At 35.2% G+C, this 10,010-nt stretch overlaps 1 pseudogene; it reads right to left on the reverse strand.

The window, feature by feature from the left end:
- Positions 1-5,091: 5,091 nt before the first annotated feature.
- On the reverse strand, positions 5,092-5,772 carry LOC138319596 (uncharacterized; annotated as a pseudogene).
- Between the last annotated feature and the right edge of the window lie 4,238 nt (positions 5,773-10,010).

A 10,010-nucleotide genomic window follows, 5' to 3' on the forward strand; every position in this document is an offset into this window, starting at 1 on the left:
CTTACTACTTTCCGAAATTCTCCATCGGGTCTCAAACAAGGCTATTGTCTTGTAATAATGGATTAGGTTAAGCAAGATATACGTGTTCTGTTACATCTGTATTTCATGTTTTGTTAAATGCTCAAATTGACTGCACGGAATTACCAGATTGTCGTTCTGGTGACATAGTCTCTAGGATCATATACGCGGGTATAACCGGATGGTCTAGGTTAATTAGCTTATTGTGTCGTGTTATATCACTACCCAACAACTCTCAATGAATGCTAACCTTGCGTTGCTACAATTTATTACACTATATTTCTGACATGATGACCACAGGAGATATGTCATGTTTGAATACGGAAAAGTCGTCTCAAGTATGACCACGGACAAGATGTCTCTGTATGACCACTGGGCAGATGTATTGTTTGATCACTGGAAGTATGTTCTAGTATGATCACACACGCGACAGATGTCCTGCTCATGGACACCACGACAGTATGTCATGTTCATGACCCTAGGCATCCGCTTATGGTTGTTGGAAAAATATATAATAAAACTACTGCTACTTAATGCATATGAAACATAAAATAGGGGTAAACGCTCTGGGGTTTTTTTCAACACCAGACGGGTGACGCATGTGGTCTACATTACATGCGTTTGGACTCTATAGTTGATTTTATCTCTAATGTTTATGTTTGTCCACAGTCTCAAGTGTGCCTAATCTTGTACGTCGCCTTTTGTCCGTCGCATTTGTTATTAATGGCACTTAAACAATTTAAATGTGTTCGGCTTCTCCACAAAACAATGCTAACTGCAAATTCGTTGTAATTTTGACAGAAAACTTCCAGTTGTTGCAACCAAAATTGGTGAATGACTTGGTCCCATCGCACAACAGTAGCTATGGGATTCGGGCCAAAAACTGCTCTGATTTATCATCATTTTTTAGCTTATGCTAACCCTAGCCGTGAGCTTATATGTCTTGGTGCGGGCTATTTTCCGTCGATCGTCTCAGTGGTCTAGTTGATAAACATTCTTTAACTCGCTACTTGTCATAGAGTTAAACATGGATTGTAACCCAAATTTTCGTCAGAAACATTCTTGAGTGGAAGAGGGCATAGAGTTTGTATAAGTACTTTGGCCTGCTGACCCCTCGGGGGCAGGAGCGGGTGTGGCTCAATCACGGGACAATAGGTGGTAACTCTTTGAATCTCGTGCGATTATGTTCATAGATGCGACGTGCATGGATTGGAAACAAAATATTGGGCATATAACATCATTGAGAAATGAAGTTTATTTTGTCTATGACCTCCTGCTCAGCACGAAGGACTGGATCAATAAGGCAATTAAAGGTGAATCAGGTAAATCTTTAAATTTATTATGAAATGAAAATAATGAATCGGTATTCAGAAAATTATTTGGCAATTACAAACCAGGTGAGCGATACAGGCCTCTGGGCCCTTCTTGTTAAAGATGGAGAAAGGTCTTAAAAGGTCCTTCACGTTTGGATCTTCCCCCCTGGGGGTCACAGTTTTATTATTGGTTTAAATAGAGCAAAAACAACTTTTTGAAGCATTAATACTTTATTTGTAATAGTTAATAAGTCTTATGTTGTCAAATGATCAGTGTAAGATGGTCATGGAATCTATTAACAATTTTTTCCGATTGACTCCGCCTTTCGGGGGGTTGACCCTCAAAGAATCCACTCCTCGTCCGTCATTAAATCGCTAGGGTGAGGGGGGATTCTCCATGACAAATCCCCAGGCGCCTGAGGGCCTGGGGCCAAAGGAGGTCAAATAGGCCAAAAAACTTTCACAAAGTCTTCTTCTGGAAATTCGCCAGAAAATGGTAGAATCAAAAGGTCTTACTTTTTAGTCGTATCCTTTACAAAACATTATGATTTACATGAGCTCCAAGGGTGTCTCGTTTTCTCCTCGGGAAACGGTCCACGTTTATAAAGGGATAAACATTTTCTGAAAAACTATTATATAATATATAAAGTTTAATGTATAAGATATATATTTTACAGTCTATCTCAGAATTGTGCTATGTAAGATTCAATAATGCATCTCAACATGTGCTTTAGTGCCATAAGGTGCAGTTAAACTCGTCTTGACATACATTTTTGTCATATAGTATAATCTTATACTGGTATGGAGCTTTCTCAATGTACATACAAAAAAAATAAAAGACATTTTGATCTTACTCCTTTTATTTCGCGCTAAACCAGCCTTATATTAGTTTGTTACATCTAATACGACTTCAAGACAGATATGTTCTCGACATGGTCCTTTTCTATACAGATGACTTCGTCTGGTGATTATCGACTAAAGAATTCAGCATCTAGAGTTCCCTGACGGAAACATATTTCATATACTTTTTGTAAACTTTGCTTTAATCTTGATGTGCATATTGTTTGTATAAATTTTGTTTCGTTCGGTATGATTACCGACGGATATAATGGCCCCGCAAAGACTGAATTTGACAGTGGTATGACTTTTAATAGGGATCTATCATCAAAGAAGTAGGTAGGGAGAAGGACCCATATTTTGTCCCAAACAGAAATTATCGAAAATGTATATATGTATTCAAACATATATATGCCCTACTGATTAATACAGTTATGTACCATTTAGAAAATTTTAAATGATGTGTTGCGTTGCCGTATGGTGTGCCATGTCGGGAGCTTATTTTCTTTTAAACAGTGTAAAATTCATCAAGATTGTTGGACATTCATATATATGATATATATTTTTTTTTTTCTATACAGACTTATGAAAGGTCTACATGTTCATTGAATATTTTACAGTGTGACACTTATATATGAAAGATTACATTATATCAAATATGCCATCTAAATTTAAGCATTTTAACGTCTTTCAATTTGCGATTCACAGGCCAATACTGAATTGCCAGAAGACTGGGCAAGAGGCAAATTCCATGAAGCGGGCTAGCGCTTCTTGTTGGATTTGCATCTCTTTACAGTTGGATCCATATTGCGTTATGAATGCCAATCTGAAAGACGTTCAATGTCTTATATTTACATATTTCGGTTACAAATTTTATGATTTAATTAAACAAGGAATTTCAGCAATTCTATAATGAATTTATCATTCGTTATGGTCAGAAGGATGTAACAGCCCGTTTTTCGTGATCTCTGGCGCGACAATTGTAATGATAATGACGGTCATACAAGAAGCGAAAAGTTCATATTCTATATATGACTGACCAAGTGCTCTTAGTAAGGTTACATTGTGGGACTGAAGTGAAAATGTAAATATATACAAAATTGTACCCTGGTAAGTTCAATAAAATGTAAGAAAACTGTCAAAACTCATCAAGTCTTTATGATCAGAAAAAAATATATACATAGAGATTAACAAACTCCTCCGCATTTAACGATCGGCAGATGTACCTCTGTATGTTGCTTAGGGGGTTTTAGATATAACTCTCTTCAATAGGATGATATATAAACGAATAACTTTGATATGTTGTAAAAGTTCTGTAATTTTTAGATTGTTTGAGTACGATTTTGGATGGAAAATTTTTAATTTATTTATTGATAATTAAGCAAATGATTACTGTTTTGGAATGTCTGATTTTCGATAAAACCAGGTAAAAATTGCTTATTTTCGTGCTTTCAAATAATCATATTAAATAACATCAATCGGGATAACTGATACTTCAAACCATGTAGTATAGTGTTTTAAACTTTGTTTTGATGCAAAAATATCATGTTTTGAAAGAATACTCTTAAAAGAAGTAAGCAAGGTAAAATGTTATAAACGGAAGGTCCCTTGCCTATCGACCAAAAGACAAAGAAGGGCGTTTCCAATCTCTATGTTATATGTTTCTGATGTGATAAAGTTACCATTTTGTTGACATATATCAAAAACAATTATTTGATAGTATACTGAATTGGTCACAGTAAATGTATTACATTCATTGTTAGACACGAATATTATGAATATACTATCGTATATTTGCTGCTAATTTTCTAAACAATGAATAATTATCTTTTAGAGTAGAACATTCAATTAATATCTAACAACACTTAATAAATCTGCATGCTATCTTTTATATAACGAGCAAAACAATCCACTTACATTAATAAAATATTACATATCTAAGGTGATTGTTTTTAAATAGAATGTACATGTATCCATTGATATTCATTTTCATCATTCGTTTGCCGGGGATAAACTATATATTAACTGTGTGATAGAATCTTGAAGCATTTAGTTATGTTATAGCTTTACCACAGTCTATGTATCGTGGATCTGATTCACTGTCATCTGAATTGTCAGTGATTTATTGGTCACAGGGATATCTGAAGGCGTTTAATACCGACTTTACTTGGGTAGGAAGTGTAAATGTGTCTTGGGTGGCGGCTAATACTCAAGTACCACAAAACACTTGCAACATGGGCACAACAACTGGCTCCGACCTTACACGTACAATACACATAAAATAATGGTAAACACATTGTATTTAATCCTCAAATTGAATGCACAACTACAATGCCTGCGGCGGGGGTTATTTGGATTTTGACTTTTGGGAGGACTTTGCCTTCTTTACATACTCGTAGCTCACTTGTCTATAGTCACTCAATCCGACACATGTTCTTTTGAATAGAGTACTGCTTGCTTTTATTTGATATTACCACAAAAGTGATGTTTCTTACATCGTCATCTTGACCGTATCTGGAAACATCATCGAGCTCATTACCGAGGCTTCCACTGTAAACGTATGCTGATTCATTTAGTGATAAGGTTACGTAATTCCTTAAAAAAGGAGATTATCCTCTCTTGATTTCTTTAGCATTTCCTTTGCCACATTTTTGTGAAGGGTGTGTGGTGGGCTGCAAATAATGACTTCTTGTATTTGTTTAAAAAAGCTACAAATAATTTTTACAAAAGTCAACAATACAATTGATATATGTGTTTGAATCACTTTGTACCGTCATGCGAAATTGTTTTATTCGGCCATTGACGCTTTAAAACAATCCACCGAACTAGTTATCAAGCGTGATAAAGTTGGCTTCTCGTGTTGAAAATTGTTTGCATCCTTTTTAGTTATGGTGGCATCTATACACAGTAGCCTTGTTCTTCATCAGGAAAGATATGGCATCTCGGAAAAAACGCGATCCACGATACACAAATCTTCCTGTTCATTGTTAGTACGAAAAATCTCTTTAGCGACTCTTGAAACGTGATGTTTACAATGTTCATGCGTAATATGAATAAAACCTATATTTTCATTTTCAAAATTGTCAAGCAATGCAGTTCTTGCACTATGCACGTCTCCTTTGCACTTTGAGATTTCTTTCAATCCAGATAAAACGGATATAACGTTTGTAACATAGGACCGTTTTAAGTTTCACTAATCAATATAGCAGACATGTTCGTGTTGATCGAAATGATGTTTCTTACAGATGTAAGGTACGATGCAAGATCAGCATAAATTGGTCTTTGTTTAGTCCAGTAAGTTCAGGAATAATTCTCATCAGATAACATAAAAGGTATTATCAAAATTTAGGTGGGAAATATGTTCGCATTATTAAAGAACGAAATTCATTATTCATTTCAAGATTCAAACTACAAATTCCAAAACATTTGCCCTTTATATGATTGTGGCAGCATCTTTTCAGAGTCTATGACAATTCCGTTTTCAATTAAAAGCTTGAGTTCTTGACATGTAGGTATTGATATTAAACGACATCTGTTGGTTTCCATACTTTCCACATATGACACAATATTTATGTGTTCTAGCTGTCGATGAAATGTGAAGATTTACAGTTCAAGGACTTATATTTACATTTTAGGTTTTCACTTTCGCTATTATAAACCTTACTAACCCATACAATCGTTTATACCTGCGTAAACGCAGAGAGGGGCTGCTGCGCAAGTACACAAACCGAAAAACACTGGACTTCCGCGATCGGTTAGGCAAAATTATAAGCCCATGACAAAGGTGCCATATCAACATCAGTTTGAATGCGAATGGAAAGCATTGTATTAATATAAAAAAAATATAAAAATTGAAAACATATGGAATAAATGGATTAAACACGATGAAGTTATTTTGGAACTATAGTTTATGCTACTCCCGGAACTTGACACATTTTCCCGTCAAATTGGAGCCAGTGTTTCGCGATTCCATCAATTACTCAGCTAAAACGAAGGGTTTATTTCACCTGGGTACACTAAATTTAAATGAAAATGGTCGGTCGAAATGTAAAATATAGGAATGTTTTTTAATGTTTTTTGTTGTTTATTTGTGTGTAAACTGCATTTTTTGTTACTGATATTTCACATTGACGCGCTGCGTCATTTAAAATATGTGCACAAAAAAATGCAAGTTTACATACCAGTAACAAAAAAAAATAAAACTCATTACCTTAATTAAATGGTGGACTCTGAGAAAACATTACTTGTACATGTATATGGATGGTTTGCAGTTTGAGATTTTCTATATTTTTTTGTAAAAAAAGATACTGTGCTCGCGCACTACCTGGGGACATGTTCATCAGCAGGAAATATCACGGCATAGAACTTTCTTCAGGTATTTGAGGAGAATGGTCCTACAAGATACCTTTCTCTCGAGCTTTGGTTTACAACGTTTTTTCGCCAGACAACAGCATATTATATCTCCTTTGTCATTATTAAAATCTGAAAACAAAATAAAACAAAATGTGAATAAAATGTTTCAATTATGTATTGCATGTGCCATAACACGGTGTAACTTTTTTATATTTGTATATACCGTATTTCGGCCATGATTAGGGAGTAGAGCATTTAAAACAAAAACGAATGTAATAAAGGGCCGATTATTTGAGAAACTACTCATCAAGAGTGTTGTACAGGGGAAACATTACATATTTGAACTGTCTCACATTATTCATTAACCCAACACGCTAATCTGTCATAGTAAACATTTCTGATGATAGGTATTCCTTTTCCAGTAGAGTTGAGTGGCGATTATAGGGGGAGGGGCCGCTAATTACGGCGGATTAAGGTATGTCAGGAGAGGAAATTATAATTTGTAATTTACTGCTTTTGATAGAAGTAGAAATGTGTGTAATTTACCCTCAATTGAATAAAAGTCATGCTTATCTGATGAAGAAAAAAATGCTTGTAAGACAACACTTTGTGTATAATTTCAAAATCATGAAAGGAGGCGACAGGAAAGGACGGGCATGGACAACACTTACTTGTATGCTTTAAACACAAGATTCAAAGCATTTTTTCTAAAACGTCTTAAAAGATGCATGAATTAATGATTTCAAGAAATTTTCTGAATTATTGCAGAATTTAGTTCATTGGGCTTCCTTGTTTTTTCATTGCTTTGACGAAAGGAAATGAAAAAGGGGAAAACCTTAACGTTAATTTTAGGATATAAAAGAATTGAGGGATTGATGCTACAATCTAATACTTCTTCACATTTGTTCATAAAATCCTCAAGACGTTTGAAACATGAAACCATAAAAAAATATAAAATATATGGAATTTATAATTTTGGTCACAGTCAGGATCAATCTTATATAAAAGATGCTTCAAATAGAAAACAAAATTGTGTGAGTACATTGAGTATAAGAAGGATGTATGTAATACTAAAATTATTTTGTTCATATTCTGGATAGATTCCACAATTTACATTAATTAATTTGATTTTAATATGCTACTTGAAATAAAATGAGAGATGATATTATTAAAATGAAATAATTAATTCCGTTGAATTAAAAAAATCAGTGGCCAGTGCGTGTTTCGAACCTTCTATCTTTGGAGTAGGAGGGAGGTAAGTTACCGTTACGTCACTTTTCTAGTTAGTCACGTGACTAGCAACTTGCAGACGAGACAACAAAGTCCATAGTGCGTTTTCTGTTCCGATTACAAACATATTGTTGTCTATATCGGTTTATACCTATTGTACAAGACACACTATTGTTTTAAAATTATTTTATCAAGCTGCTTTACTAATTCATTAAAGATTTTTACCAGTGATTAATATGCCTGTTGCCCAAGTTGTACATAGATTACAATGACACCGGGGTTAGGACTTGTTTGACAACTGAATTACTTATTTTATGGACTGCAACAACCACCTAAAAGACAAAAATGATACACGTATTAAATGCTTCGCTTAATGTAGCATTAAAATACATGTATGTATTTATGGTCGATTGAAAGTTCTTTTCCGGCATCTGTTTCGAACGACAGGGGGCGATGTACGTCGGTACCTCCTTGGTGTGGTGGCTTGTTTTACATTAGTAAGTTTTCAAAAACATCTCGAAAATGCAGATAATATCTATGATCTTAGATCTATTCAAATCCTGATTTTCTCACTCTCGCTTAGGGCATACCTAGTTCGGGGTCATTACCACACGTTGTTTTGTGAGAAGTTTTGTCCAAGTACGCTGCTCAATGTTAACAAAACGACGTTTTTAGCTTCACCTGGCTCAAAGGGCCGGTGAGCTTGTAAGTCATTGCGCGGCGGTCCGTCCGTCCGTCCATCAACATTTCTTGTACTAGAGTTCTGCACATGGGTTCGCTAAACCCAAATTTGACCGAAAGATCCTTGAGGGATTGGGAACAGGGATTGTATAAATTTTGGCCCTGACCCCCAGGGGCAGGAGGGGCGGGTGCAATAAGGGAATTTTTTTAAGCCGATCGGTTAACAAGCTGACCAACAGGCAGCCATCATTTGGTTTTGATACTTGAACTATTTTGCATCTATTTCAGTCCAGAAGGAACACAAATCACTCTTTCGGGAGTGCATTAGGGCTTTCCCCTGACCATGTTCAGATTACACTGACAGCTCAATAAGATGGTGATATTGTTGCTGGCAGCATGTCTGTTACATCTAATCATTGTTCCAGTATCTGATGATCCCGGATGTTGCCTCCATTTTCTGTGCGGAAGCATGTGCTATCGGTCTGGCGCTTGACCATATCGATAAGAAACTCCGCATTGAAAATTTAAGAGGAAATCATATGCTGTTCCTCGACTCTCTTTCGGTCCTTCAGTCTTTGATCCAAAAATCTTTTGATCCGAACATTTCGATAATCTTTACACTTAAATCCTAAACTGTCCAGTCGGAGAGCACCGCAGAGAGGAAGTTGTTTCTCTCTCGGCTTCGAACTGGACAACATATTTTACACATTCTATCTACAATGTATTGAATGTGGAGGATCCTCCTACGTGCATATGCAATGCATGTGATTCACCTCTCATAATGGAGCATATTTTAGTGCACTCTATTTATTTCAAATACATACGAGATAAGTTTTACGAAGTCTCTGACATGTATACTCTGTTCCATGTCGCGAGAAGACATAATCGTATTTTTCAATAATTTCAAATAATTCAATGTTGCTTTGTTACGAGCATTTTCCATTGGCTTAAAAATTTACTTTATCAGCCCATAAAGGAAAAAAATGCGTCGCCGTTTGTAACGTCGCTTCTGTTGCTGAGATGACGGCGTAATAATTTCATAGACAAAAGAGTCCCAAAATGAATTTTAAATGTTGAAGAGATTATCTTTAGTAAATTGAATTATAAGGATTAATTTGAATAGAATTTTTTATGTTATGGAGATATAACACACAAAATCTGAGTGTACTCTCATCATACAAACCGCTTCGCGGTGTTATTAAGAGTACACTCTGATTTTTGTGTTTTATATCTCCATAACATAAAAAATCTATTCAAGTTAATCCTTAAAGAGATCGGCATTTAAACAAAATATGACCGTTTTCTCATCTTATCATCGTATCAACTCAACATTTCATCGTTTCATCAATATTGTGCATGAGTTTTCTCATGTGGTTTAGCCAAAACTATTGTATCCCATGCAACTCTTTTTTTTTTTTTTTTTTAAATCACCATTTACAATCTGTGTTTTATTTCTTACTTTTTTTTCTTTTCTTATCCTGATCTTTTAGATGCAATCATTGTTTATATGCCTAACTTGTAGTTTGGCCCTAAATGACCTTAGTTGTCGGTTCCAATTGGGACCTAGTTGTGCAAATT

This window comes from Argopecten irradians, chromosome 3, assembly GCF_041381155.1.
Source record: "Argopecten irradians isolate NY chromosome 3, Ai_NY, whole genome shotgun sequence".
NCBI lineage: Eukaryota > Metazoa > Mollusca > Bivalvia > Pectinida > Pectinidae > Argopecten > Argopecten irradians.